The sequence below is a fragment of the Triplophysa dalaica genome, chromosome 16, assembly GCF_015846415.1.
Source record: "Triplophysa dalaica isolate WHDGS20190420 chromosome 16, ASM1584641v1, whole genome shotgun sequence".
Taxonomy (NCBI): Eukaryota; Metazoa; Chordata; class Actinopteri; order Cypriniformes; family Nemacheilidae; genus Triplophysa; species Triplophysa dalaica.
In genome coordinates, this window is record NC_079557.1 from 2,789,192 (window position 1) to 2,803,963 (window position 14,772).

At 37.5% G+C, this 14,772-nt stretch overlaps 1 long non-coding RNA gene across 5 annotated transcripts in view; it reads left to right on the plus strand.

The window, feature by feature from the left end:
• Window positions 1-14,772, plus strand: part of LOC130437773 (uncharacterized) — a 77,158-nt gene that overhangs the window by 18,992 nt on the left and 43,394 nt on the right. For 4 of the 5 annotated variants that reach the window (XR_008909230.1, XR_008909231.1, XR_008909229.1 and 1 more), the window contains exons 3-6: window positions 4,439-4,735; window positions 7,455-7,723; window positions 11,492-11,590; window positions 13,464-13,559. This is a non-coding gene — a long non-coding RNA (uncharacterized LOC130437773). The remainder of the gene's footprint in view (window positions 1-4,438; window positions 4,736-7,454; window positions 7,724-11,491; window positions 11,591-13,463; window positions 13,560-14,772) is intronic. The other variant, XR_008909233.1, reaches the window with a different exon arrangement.

The window sequence follows — 14,772 nt, forward strand, 5'->3', positions numbered from 1 at the left end:
CTAATGAGTTAACTAAAAGTGAACTGTTTTTAAAAGACATCTGCTTCTGTAGCCATTAATGCGTTTCTTGTAAACCATCTTTTGTCTCTTTCTTCGCCGCTCGCGCGTCTACACGCGTCTCTCGTTGGAGTGTCAAGCGCGTAATTAAGCGTATCATTGGCTTTGTGTTGTTTACAAACCGCGAGCAGTAATTTAATTTCCTCCACCAGCCGCCACCGGCAGGACGCATCGGTGATGCCCGCGGGCTCCGAGCAGAGAGGGACCTTCTGGCAGCCACCTGCAGGGGGTGGTACCCCGGGGGAGGGGTGCCATTGGGCAACTTTAATGAAAGCAGGCACGAAATGTTTAAATGTATGTAACACTAACATTTTCGTCACTCTTTTGTTCCTATAGCAAGTGTTGCAGTGTAAGCAAAGCATCGAGAAATGTGCGTATCATAGGCCTGTCAATCATTTTTCACACAATATGAGATTGGAATTTATAATTGAAAATAGTACATGCTACAATTAAACAAAGGATTGTCTTAATCTCTCTGAAACGCAGAAGGTTGACAACATAATATTATATACAGGCATTTGACCACAATATGTTCAGTCACGTTTGACGGCTGTCAGTCTGTCAAAAGAAAAGCTGTTAAACTGGAGCAGTCCTCAGACTGCAATTCCATTGGTTTGTTGACTATTAATATTATTCAAATATTTAGCTTTAGTATAAAGTGAAAAGCTACTATACAAACAGTATCAATTACAAAATAAAATAAATACAAACATACTGATATATTTAGTTACATTTAATTCTATTTTTTCCGGTTTTTGTTATTGCTTATAATTTGTTTTTTGGAGAGCAGAGAACAATACTAAATACAGATAAATACTGGATAACATTTATGGGGGGTGAAGAAGAAAGACAGTGAGAGAGAGAGAGAAAGAGGTTTAGGTAATAATGATGTACCCTCAGGCATAGTGCTGCCTATCACCCCCTGCTCTTGCTCTCTATCTCTCTTTCTCTCTATCCCTGCACAGTCTCAGAGTAGACAGGCCTGTTGTATTAGAAGGGGAGACCCAGCGTCTGGGCCCAAACACAGGGAGCACCAGCCTCCTAATTGATGACTCCCTGTGAGTGAGGGAAAACACTAGCTGAGATTGATGGCCTTGCAATTTAGGGCTTTTGGAATAAGTCCTAGCAGCATTAACTCAATAAGGTGTCTATCAAACTGGCCTTATAGCCCATCCTACAACAGCGTTGAATGAGGGACTGACTTTAATTACAGGGCTTTGCTTGAACTATTGCACAAATATATCACTGTATAATAGGGTCAAACATAATTTGTTATCTATCTTTTGTTTTTAAATAATTAATGTATTATGAGTGCATGGTTTGTCACAAAACCAGAATTAATATGTATTTCACTTTAACTGAGTTGTGAACCCTTTTTATAGTGTCCATGTCAGATTACAATATTTTAACAACTAGCCCAATCTAACAATACTGTATATAAAGTTACAAACACTTTCACAAAATGATAACATAAAGAAAATGCAAATAATTCTAGTTTTACCATTTTTAATTGTATCTAATTTTTATCTATTCAGCAGGTTTAAGGTGGTTTAAAGTGACATTAAAAATGAACGAATAAATAAAAAATACTTAACTTATCAATTGCATTTAGTAACCTTACTTTAAATATATCATAATTTCTCATTAATATAAGTTTAATAATTTGCCTATAATAATATAAATATTTTTAAGTAGCCTATGGCATTCATTTAAGCAATTATTAATTCTGAAAGTAACAAAGATGTGTTCATCATTGTTTTTATATTTGATAAAAGTACCTTATAAGGACTTCAAAGGTTTGGACAACTAAATTTATGATTCTCGTGATCTAAAAAACCCTATAATGAATAATGCCTTGATACGTTTTCGAGACATGTATGTCTGTGTGTGCATTTTCTTATTAATTTGCATTTATATTTATTTATCTATTTATATGTTAAATAAGATAAATGGAAGGAAAATCAGACAACAAAAGTCCAGCCTGTAACTTCTATTGAAACTAAAGTGCTGTTTTTTAAAAGCATTTGGCTGCTTTTAAATAAATAAATATGTGACTTGTGTGTAGTTTTAATTTTTGGTTTGTGAAACTGCACAAATAAAAGTGTGGGTTTTAAAGAATTGGTGGGTTTAAACCTTTGACTGGTAGTTTTCATAAATTCATGCTATCAATGCTCTTAATAGCACGGCTGTTCATTCATAACTATCAGAACATGCCCAAAGGTGCGTTTAAAAACGTTCTTGATCAGTTCAATTCATGTAAGTTTGATTAAAAAGGTGTGCAGATCAATAATGTATATTATCCCCGAGACCCTGAAGTGAAATTTTAGCTGATAATTCAGTTATCCAGAAATATGGCCACTCTGATAACATTTATTATGGCTCACCGTAGGCCCTCCAGGCTGAGTCTAATAAATCTGAGAGTAACAGGTTTGCTTGTGGCCTCTGCTCATCTTAACTCTATAAGAACACACGGTCTGGGGACTTCATTATGCTTCCACAAACACAACCAAATCGATACGGTCACCGTTTCAGCTCTGGTGGAGGGTACAGCACCAATCCAATGAACAGTATTTATGTTTAGGACTGTTACCCTGTAGGACTGTCTGGCACAGAATATTTTGTTCCCTCTCTAATTAAGAGGGTTAAAATAAACTCTGTGTGAGCCCTGCAGTAGGACAGCAGGAGAGGAATGCATTAAGGCCTAACAAGAAAATGATTGCAGCTTTGAAGAGGGAAAGGACCTAACTGGTATCTTCAGTAACGTCAAGTTCTTTGTTTGTCTTGGATAACATTCTGCACTTTATGTGATTTGTGAGTTTGTGTCAAAATGCAAAATCTGAAAGTATGAAGTGTTGCATTAGAGCGGCTTTGTGTTCAGTGATATGCGCATAAGTCAACATAGTCACATTTACTTTCACAGTGCTTTATAAAACACAGAGCACCTTCATTTATTATTGTAGTTCAGATGTGGTTATCAAATCCACTGTGCATGTCTGGAGTGATTTAAATTGCAGAAGTTTAAAGGGATACTTCACACAAAAAATAAAATTCTCTCATCTTTTACTCACCTCTGAATTTGCCAAATCTGTATACATTTATTATTAAATTTATTTATTAAAGATATTTGAGAAAATGCTTATATCCAGACAGATTCCCACCCTCACCATTGACTCCCATAGGTGAAAATACTTTATCATTTTTTTTTGTTCTGGAGAAGACATTTTGAAGAATGTAGGACAACTCAACTCTCAACTCAACTTTATTTATATAGCGCTTTTTACAATTTTCATTGTTACAAAGCAGCTGTACATGAGACACATTTAATACAAGTATGAATTCTAAAGCAGCCCCCCCGGCCAGGCAGATAGTGCAAAACAATATGCAAACGGTGGTGAGGAACCCAAAACTCCCATCGAGAAAAAAGCAAACAATTCTGTGGCACTTTTGATTGCCGTTGTACTTTTTCCTACTATGGTAGTCAATGGGGGCTAAATCTGTCTGGTCATAAGCATTCTACCAAATATCTTTCTCTGTGTTCATCAGAACAAAGACATTTATACAGATTTGGAACAACTCGAAGGTGAATAAACGATGACAGAATTTTCACTTTTGAGTGAAGTATATCTTTAATACTAAATTAAACAAACCCCTCAAACACTTTAATTCATGTATGCTTTGATCAAAGCTCTAACCAGAATATTTGAGAAATATCAATGTGCCGCCATTACTGTAATATCATACTGTGCAAGGACTTTAATACATTAATCAAAAACTTGCAAAAAAATCTTCTTTTCACCTTTTACTGTATTTGTTTTTTGAATCTTGATGAATTAATAAGAGATTAAAGCGGTTCACATTGTCCTTAAGTTCAATATATTGTTTCTTTGTTATTTAAAACATAACCTAGTACATTTATGTTTTTTTTAAATAAACAAAATTGAGATTTGCATACATTTTATCATCTTAAAAAATGGGATATTGAGATTTTGGTAATACTTCAAAAGAATGTTTATTTGTTAACATTGTTTAAAACTATTAAAGAGATAGTTTCACACAAAATATAAACTTTACTCACCTTTGTGTCATTCCAAAGTATGATCTTTCTTTCTTTTGCAAACACAAAGAGAATATTTTGAAGAATGTGTGTTCCATTGTATAAACTGAGACATTTCTCAAAATATCTTATCTTGTGTTCCTCAGTAGAAAGAGTCACATACAGGTTTGGCATGACATGAGGGTAAATGACAGGATTTTGATTTTTGGATGAACTATACTTTGAAACTCTTCACGTGTATGTGCTTGTTTTCACATGACAGAAGCTGAAAGCGCTTGCGTATTGATTTTAATGTGCCTGAGATGTGTGTGTGTGTGTGCATGTCAGTCAGACAGGTGATGTCAGTAGAAGTGTCTCATGGCCGGTGAACCCTGCAGACTGTACCTCTGATGCAACCTCTGCTGAGTGATGGCAGCAGCAGATTGACAGCGGTTAAACGTGCGTCTGAGCTCTTCAGCTCCACGCTTCACCTCCTCACACAAATACTCATTAAACAGAGCTGTACACTGCCAGAAGATCTCTGCACATCAACAGGTCTGATTGACCTTAGAGAGAACAGCACCACTGGAATCTCACAAATGCCAAACACGCTCAAGGATGTCGAACAACAGTTATGCTTTTACAGTACGTCTGTCATTGCCATCTTTCTTTTTATTTGAAAAAATTTTGCGCATTGATGCAAAACCACATAACTTGTTGATGTAAAGAACTATAAAGGTTTGGATAGGCTTCGGTTATGAATGATGAGGTTTGAGCCATAGTTCAAATATGTCTACAGTAGGCCAAATTATTCATTAGAAATGTAACTGCAATAGGATTCAGACGTTTAATTGCACCTTGATTAAATTAAATAAATAAATGTTTAGGATTGTCAAACGATTAATTTCAATTAACCGCATCCAGAATAAAAGTTTGTGTTTAATGTGCATATCAATTTTGTATTTATAAACACATACACATTCATTTTATATATAAATATATATATGAGATAACTCGGTTTAAAAAAAATCTAAAATCATGTTTTTTATTGTGCATTAAATTCAATTAAACTGCAGTTTGTTTGTTTTGATTTAAGCCATAATAACAAAAAATACTGCTAACTAAAACTATAAAAACATGATAGCATAATAAAAATATGATTTTTTTTTAATTGTCACATATTAAAACCCAAATCATATATATTTACCAATAATTTATGTTATAATAACGTTTATATATATATATATATATATATATATGATACTTTATTAAATATTTGGATGTATGTGGATGTGTTTATAAATACAAAACTGTTACGCACACTACACAGACAAGTATTATGTAAACACAAACTTTTATTTTCAATGCAATTAATCGTTTGAAAGCCCTAATTGGATCACAACACCAGTCAAATGTTTGTACAGATTCTCCCAAAGATATAAAGATGAATGCTTCAGTTAGTTTTGTAGTCAAATGTGAATGATGAGCTAGTTTTAATTGATGAGTTGGATCAGATCTATTCTGTTTTCTTCCTACAGGACTTGAGGCTTTCTTTATTTTGTACTTTTTCACTTGCAGTTTGTCCCGACTAGACTTTATTCATTTAATTTCTCTGGAATATTGCGAGAGTCCGTATATTGTGCGCATGAGTCAGATCCACTCAGCAGATAACTGACGGCTGACGCATTCTTTGAGGTGACCGCGGTGAAAGGTTTTGACTGCCGGGATGAAAGTTTGTGAGTTCCGCTCTTTCTCGTGTTACAAACACGAGGTCAATCCACTTGTCCTGCACTAGAGTGTCGAAGCCCTGATCTCACGTTCGGCCGAAACGAATGGCGTTTCCATGACGTTTGGCAGCCATGTTTGTGTTCACGGCGTCTGAAGATTAATCCGCAGAATAACTCTACAACCGGCTTAGCTATCATCGCTCCTACAGTTACAGCCTGACGGATCCGCGTTGGCCCCTTACGACGGTTTGAGTAAAGTTGATGCGTTTCTCGCCTACAGACACACGCAGTTGCCTCCTCGAGGTTCGAATCTCACCTGAAACCCGACCCCGCACATCTGCGCTCGAGGTCCGTGCCCAGATTCTTGGCTACTGTAGCAAAAGGCTCGTTTGGTTCCACTGTAATGCAACTTGAATACTCCTCTGCCCGAACCTTCCATAAAAATGTCAAGAAAGAAATATCTGGATTAAGCCCAAGTGAAGTAGTGTTCACTTTCAGCGCATTGATGTGAGGTTGTCCGGGCGCGCGGGCCGCGCTCGACCCAGGAGGAAAACGCATTAGTCGAGAGCGCGCCTCGGTAACCAGATACGGAATAAAGGAAGTACCTTCGATATAAAGCCGGCAGATTTATGAGAGGGTTTATATATGGCAAGTTGGTTCGCTTGATTCGTCTGTCGTATGTTGTAAAAGAGAGGTCAGTGATCCGTGCAGGTGCTGCAGGACACCGCTAACATTCTCAGGCTAAGTCCGACTCTCACAGCTGCACAAGCGCTTCACACACACCGAGATAGAAATAGCTGTGTCAGAGATTTTATTATTTAAATAAAGTTTTTATTTAGGTATTTTTATTCATGCACTAAGTTAAAATGTATGGTCATTGTATGTAACAGATTCTTTTTAGAAACAAAACATTGTTTCATTTTTTAAATGGTTTTAAAAGAACTGTATTTAGATCAAAGCAGGATGTTTGGATGTGACATTTTTACCCAATATAATATTTACACATTATTTTGTCTTGATTTCCTGTATACAAATATCTTAACGTTGTTAAGTCAAGATACATTCACTCGAAAAGCAGTTCTCATAAAACAAATCTTAATGCTTCAAACTTGAAAATATATCTGATAATGAGGAAAATCAACTTGACTCAAAGGAAAATATTTTTTTCTTACTAATAACAATACAGAACTGTAAATCAAGACTGGAAACAAAATGACTCTGAATGTTTAGATTCTGGTATACGAGGCAAAGATATATATTTATCAACACAGCGATTCCCATTTCAGAAATCTGGAACTTATATTTGTGAGTGTAAGATCATTTTTGATATAATATTTGGTTTATGAGAAAATACTTGTGTTGCATTAAGGCATTTAACATCTTAAGCGACTTGATGCGATTCATCTTAAACAACACAGATATTATTAACTGTTTACAATTTCATATCTTTTTCACCAGTTAAAAATTCATCAGAATTTATGTAATTTTTTGTGTTCCAAGGGGACACAAGACTTGACGTCTCACTTTAAGTCACAACCTGCTGTCGTTTAAAGGTTTTCTGTATTGAGTTCACCGAGTATATACAAACCTCTCTCTCTCTTTCTGTGTTACTCTTTCATCCTCTGTCACTCTGACAGGTCTGTTGAGTGCTTTGGGGATGGGCACTGACTCCAGCGCGTTTGACGTGGATTTGAGGACTTTTTGTATAAGTGCTACACCATGAAGGCCTGCTGTCTCACCCTCTCAGCTGTCTCACCTCTCCAGTCACCGCCTGTCGGTCCCACGACTGACATTTTAATACCAACGCACGCCCCCCACCTCCTCCACTTGTCAGACCCCGAACCTGTGCAGGACCTGCACTGACAGCTGGTGATACAGAGTGCTTTATAGAAAATGCAGTTCAGAGGTGTGTGTGCATGTGTGTTTGTGTGTAAACAAGTGAAATTGAAAGAACCTGCGTTTGTGTGAAGAGATGAGGAGGAAACTGTGTTGTGTTAGGACATGACACTGAGTTTACATTGAAGTGACTGTGCTAGGGTTGGTTATATACAGAAGCCCTTTTATTTGGCATGGGTAAAAGGATAGTTCACCAAAAAATACAATTCTTTCATCAGTATTTTCATGCTCGTGTCATTTTAAACCTGTATCTGACTCAGTCTACAGTGGAACACAAAAGACAAAATTTTGAGGAATTTCCCGTGAAATTTTGTGTTCGTATAACAGATGTCAATGGGGTCCATTGTTATTTGGTTATCAATGTTCTTCAAAATATCTTCTTTTTTGGAAGAAGAAACAAAATCATACAGATTTGGAATGACATGAGGGCGATGAATGAATTTTCATTTAAACACATGTATAAAAAGACTAGTTTGGTAAGAAATTATGAAATGTAAATGATGAATGACTATACATTTCGGTGCAAATTAAGCCCATTTCTAAACTTTTTAGGCATTTTATAAGAGGTTTTAAGTGAGTCTCGTTGTAAATGCTTTTGGTAAATATACGCCAACACACCCTCATCGTACACACACACTTTAAAGTCATTAAAGCAGTTAAGAGAAGGCGAGGAATGTAAACATGTCCTCTTTTATAAAGCTTTTGGATGCGTCTTTCTTCCACTTTTTGACTTCGGTTCAAGAGTAAGAACAACAGGGACATTTTTGGGAGAAGTACCCACATATGCTGGTCTTCTGTGCCTGTTTCCTGGAGTATAAGATAACACTAGAAGCAGAATCTATTAAATTGTTCGTTTTAAAGGCTTCAATGAAATCATTTTAAAAGTAGGGAATATTTACAACCAAGTGGTGAAAAATTAAGTTCATGTGAGAGGTGTTTGCCCTTGATGCCACAGTAGAAGTTTAATAGTTTTTTTGTTTAGATCCCTGAACCTGAATTTAAGTGTTGTTCAAGCAATTTGCAAAGCTTTAGCTGAGACATAAAAGCTATTATTAATAACTTTTCATGATGGTTAATCTAAAAAATCTTTCATCATTTATTCACCCTCATGTGCTATATGACTTTGTTTCTTCTGCAGAACACAAGCGAACGTTGGACTCCAAACACCTGATTGATTTAGCATCTCTTTCCTTTAACTATTGAGCCATAAATCCGTTTTTCCACATGTTTAACTTCACGCATTCTCAACCATTAGGGGCTAATGAATTAAAAGACGTCTCAGCGCCCGTGAGACAGTCTCCTATCATCAGCCTTGTGCAGTTCCGCAAAACTGAACGTCTTTGTAGCGCCCTCATTTGTTACTTGGGAAATGGGAAGATTCTGATCTCCGGATGAACGCTTAGGATGTGAGGAGCCCTGATGCTCCGTGATGGTTCGGTTGATGGATGGGGCCCGGCGTTTTTTAACTTCACGCTCAGCCCGACAGGCCCGAGGCTGTGGGCCCTTGCGGAAATCTAAGCCACCACCATGGCTCTGTTTCAGCGTGCTGGTCCTCAGCCGCTCCGGTGTCAGCGTATCATAGACACCATCTTCAACTGTTTGTTAAATCTGAGTAACAGATCCTTCAGACTCTTTGATGATGTGTTGAAGATGTCACGTCCTGACACGCCTCATCCGATGATCCTTTGAAAACCCGTCTCTTGTTGATTAATCCTCGGAAAGATTTCAGGTAAATGTTGCTATGAAGTTTGCGGTGCCGTTTGACATGTGGATAAGGGTTCAGTTTTGAAGAGCACAAAATTGTAAAGAGAAAACATCTTGAGCTATAGATATGCAAGTGGAGATGTGAGAAAGCACTTTGGATTCAGACTTTATTATAATAGTAATGATAGAAAGTTACGCTCTGTGTGGTTCTCTTGGCTTTGCGTTCTATTCTCTAAGATGTTTCTCTACGGCCCGCTGTCATTCTCATGCTAAATCGATTGATGTCGCTCAGGGTGTGATCGGCCAAATGATACGGCGACGACAAGCGTGTGGACATTTGTTTCATCTCTATGATAATGAAGCCCTTTGGGGTAAAGTGCTTATTCTAAGTAAATCCAAGACAACGCGTAATTTTTTACAAAATCCAGCAGAGTGGTGAATAAATGATGCAAATTTGCTGTTAATGGCAATAATTATAACCCATTAGAGTCCTGATGCTCTGGGACTCCAGCGAGGATATAAACTAAATGAGGCTTTTCCTAGAAATATTTCAGTTTGATGAGTCACAGGCTTTTTCGTGTTAAAATCAACGTCTTTAACGTTTAGGAGTTTTGTAAGTGTGTGTGTGTGTCTGTGTGTGCTTGAGGGCGTGTCATGTAAAAGGAGGTAAAATGTGTTTGGTCCAACACTGAGGCAATCAAAAGTAAATTTGTTCTGATTATGTGAGGAACATGATATTCCTGCAGCTGTGTTTTTCCGTCCAAAAATCCTCCTCGTTTCACACACCTACCGACATGAATCACACACGCTATCGTGTACACACGCACACACACAGACATGCAACTGCACACATCATATATGCATGCACACAATCTGTATATTTTACACAGCACAGGACATTGTCAGTTGTGTCATTTAAATCTCAGATGTTTCTCCTAAAATTGCATAGGAGACTTTGAAACTGAAAGAACTGAGACGACAGATGTATTCCATGAAGAGTTTAGAGGTGTAAAATGAATTTATATTGCGGAGGTAAAATAATCTGAATTTGAGTTCATTTTGAGACATTGTTGAGATCTCTTATGAAAATCTAATAGAGACATTTCTGTGATTTATGGATTTTGGGCAAAAAGTCTCATTTAGAGAGGAGGATACAGTCTTAAAGTGACTTTTGTTTTGTTTTCACATGTTTTTAAGAGAAAGATTATCTTCAATCGATAAAAGACTGACATGGATTGGCAAATACTTATGACACGGTGTGTGCAAACAGTAGCAGGAGTTACTGGGAACTGTACAGATTTGTGATTCGAATCTTTGTCTAACCATCCGTAGCTATTTTATTTCATCATAGACAGTTCCCAGAAAAACGCAGAATGTACTTCCGCGTGTAGTTTATATGCTACATACCTTGGCGCTTTGATAAGTTCTTTCCAAAAGTGCTTGTTGTATCAGCCTGTACCTCGCAAACACATGCACCACACATACAGATAAAAACCCCATGTGCCCTCACTCCCAGAAGTTACTTGAAGCCAACCAATAAGATTAATGCTTGTCAAGAAAAACTTTTTCAGTTCCTGCCATGTGCATCCAATGGTCATTGACAGCCCATGTCAGCATTGACTCAAAAAGAGACGAACCCATCCTTTGGGTTGTAAATTACCCTATGCTTGGTTGTTTGACCCATTGTTGGGTCAAATACAACCATTTTCTGGATTTGTCCCTTTTACGACCAACGTTATGTTCAAAATAACCCTGCAATTTTTAGAGCGTTGTTGTGTTTTCAGCTCAGTTGGTATTCCATTTTGTTTGCACAAAAGTCATGTGGCTGATTCCCAGAAAACACACAAAGCGATAGAAATGTATTGTCTTGAATGCACTGCAAGCCACTTTGAATAAAAGCGTCTGCCAAATCAAATGTACTAATGTAATGACACAGATGTTAAATTTGTTGCAGGAAGCTAACATCACCCACAGGCTACTGTCACTTTTCAAATCCAACATTTAATACTTTAAGCTATTTCTGTTGATGTGCATATCACTTCTAATCCCTCTTTTATTTTACTCATCTTTGCAGAATGGATTAGACGCTGATCAAAAAGATGAATCCATCTGTGAGTGAATGAATGAATGTATGTGATCAAAGACAGGCAGCGACGTGCAGCGTGGCCTTCAGGTAATCTTATGATCATCCACGAATCCTGACTCGGCTTTCTGGCCCCGTTTCTCTCCGTTGTGAGGTTACGATCTGATAGTAGCACAACACGAAAAGTAGATTTTATTACCTCTGTTGATTTTTTAAATACTTGCATTGACTAGTCATGCATTGGACATATCATTTTACATGGCTTGTAAAGATTTAACATTTTTGTCCAGTTCTCCAACACCAGCGTCTTAGCTCCGGCCCAACACGTTAATATGATAAGCGTGTTATGAACTGTTGCAGTATGCATGACTACACGATACAAAGCCATGTTCAGTAAAACGACCTTTCATCCCCTTTAATTCTCTCTCTCTCTCAGTGCTTTTGTTCTCGTGCACACTCTCCTCGGTCTCTCTTCATTAGAAGCTGTCAGTCATCTCCCTCACGTTGGGGTTTTGATCACGGCTCGGCTGTCAGAAATGAAACACCTTAGCTAAGCGCTAAACGCTTCATCTCAGCGCTGCAGCCGAAGTGACAGAGCTCCAATAGCATTAAGCTATTCTCTCCAACACAAACACGTTTACGGGCAAGTTAAGAAGCATCTGGTGTAATGGCAGCAAGTGTCAGAGATCTGTTTTGTCTTATATTCTGACAATGACCTTTTTCTGTGTTATCACCTGGATACGGTCACAGAAATCAAACCCTGCGGAAAGAAACACGTTTGTCAGCGGCATTTCGACAACGTTGAAAGGATTTGAAGGTACTTTAGTGGGGTCTTAAAGGCCACCACTGCAAAGGAGTGACAGACTTTCATTTATTGTTTCATGTGTGGAATGAATACAGAAGTCTCTCTCAAAATTACATATACGATGAACGTAGAGACAATCTGGCCTCTCACTTATAAAAAATGCCTGTGCTATAAAAGTTAAGGTGCTTAATTTATAACTTTTTTAATTCATATTTTTTTTTGTTGAAATATAGAAAAACCTGTGTTTGAACATTTTCACAATATCAGATTTTTCGCTTTGTAATTATTGTGGCCAAAATAATTCAGCTCTCGGTTCAGTACGATAATGGGTTTGGGAATTGTCAACATTCATGATTTATTCTATTTAAACTATTATTAGATATATTTATGTAAACTATTAAAAACTGAATAGAATTAAACTAATTTTAGATACAAAAAAGAGATTAATATCTAAAAAAATATTGTCATATCTCTACGATAGATATCTTATATTTTTTTCTTGATATTCAATAGTTCGTTATTGTTACACCCTTCGTAACAATATTATATTGATATCTATCAACGCCCCCAATTGAGCAAATACAATAAAACATTCGGTCTCCTCAACTTTACCCGATTTGTAATGATAAGCTTATACAATAACTTAAATAACTTGAGCTATCGCTTTGAAGTCATTTGACTATAAGTTTGTAAATTAACCTGCAAATTTATGTTTCATTCAGAGATGGCGGAAGATGCAGAAATGGCTTTCAAAAATATTAAGACTTAAGATTTTTAATGTGTTTGTTCAATTAGGTGTGTCACAATATACTGGTATTGAATATAACCGTGAAATTGGAAACCATGATTATCGATATGTGTTAATTCTACACATGTGATATCATTAATAATTCAGCAATCATATAAAGTTTTGCCTTAAATAACGTTTGGCAGAACCTTTTATCCAAAGCAACTTACATTACATGATATTATACATTTGTAAATTACATGCAATCCCTGGGATCGAACCCATGACCTCGGCATTGCTAGCGCCATCCTTTAACCATTGAGTTACAGGAAAGCTCCATAGCCACAATTAATGTTCTACAGTTTTTTAAACAGTTGTTGACAGAGATACCATGTTTTGTTTATGCTATTTGAACTGTTGTTTTGAAATAGTTTGCCGGCTCTGGAGCGTAACGTTTGGTTTACCCCAAGACCGCAGGGCTGATGGCAGCAATACCATTAGAATGAGAGCAAAAGTTGAAATTCAAGGTAAGACGTGATTTTCCTTTTCCCAAAAACTATATATAATTAGCAATTTTTGCCTCAATTTTGTGCTCATATAAAATACATATGGTTTTACTATAGTAATACCATGTATACTATGGTAACTGAGGAAACTGTAGCAAAACCAACGTATTTGCTACAGTTTCCACAGTTACCATAGTAACCGTGGCATTTGTAGTAAAACTATGGTAATACAAATACATTACATGCAGTGTGTATGTGGATATTTACATTTATGCATTTGGCAGACGCTTTGATCCAAAGTATACGTTTTTATCTTCATGTCCTCTAATAAATACAGGAAAAAAACAGTCATAACTAATAATACGTTATTGTTTATTTTCTGCATGCATAATATACCGCTTGTGCAGCACTGTTTCTGTTGACTGTTTGGACCAGGTTTAAATATAGCTGTATAATTCGTAAGCACATCTCCACGATGCACCGTTAGCTCGCGTGGAGCAGAGAAAGCTAATCAGGCAGCAGGTATGTGCAGCGGGAGCTAACGTGATTTAGCCCGCACGCCGAGCGGATCCTATGGCTCGTAAGTGGCTGTGATGGATGATCGGATCCCCACACTCGCAGGCGCGCACACACACAGACCGCCTCGAACCCCGACCGAGCGGTGCCGACCCCTGCGTGACATCACCAGGCACCAGAGCGTGTTTCTGTTAGCCTGTAAGTGCTACCGCGTCTCCTCCATCAATAATGCAGCGAGTTGAGTTGTTGTTCCTCGGCAGTAAAGCTCACATGAGTGCAGCAATTAAGACGGCACGACCTCCGATCGTCTCGAGCTTCATCCCACAGCCCGGGGCGATGGATAGTATCTGTCCTCTCAAGGGCAGCTGAGGATGGTTTTAAACAGAGGACCATAGACCATCTGGCTGCGGTAACCTGACTAAACGTTGGTGAAGAGGAGATGGTTTGGGCTCACTGTTGTCCTTTAAAACAGGGATGTTTTCAGAAAGCAGTACAGCTTTATCCCACTGTAGGGTGCAGAGATAGGGATGCTGGAAACTCTAGTATGGTAATAGACACAGGGCTCTTTTGACCCGACCGGTTGCTTCTAGTAAGCACTGTGAGGAAAGAGCATTTAATGTTTATGAGAACATAGTATAGAGAATCTAGGTAACCTGTTAATTTGCTTTGCCACTTTAATAGGTTTATTGTAGATTTGGATTATTCTTTTCATTACCTT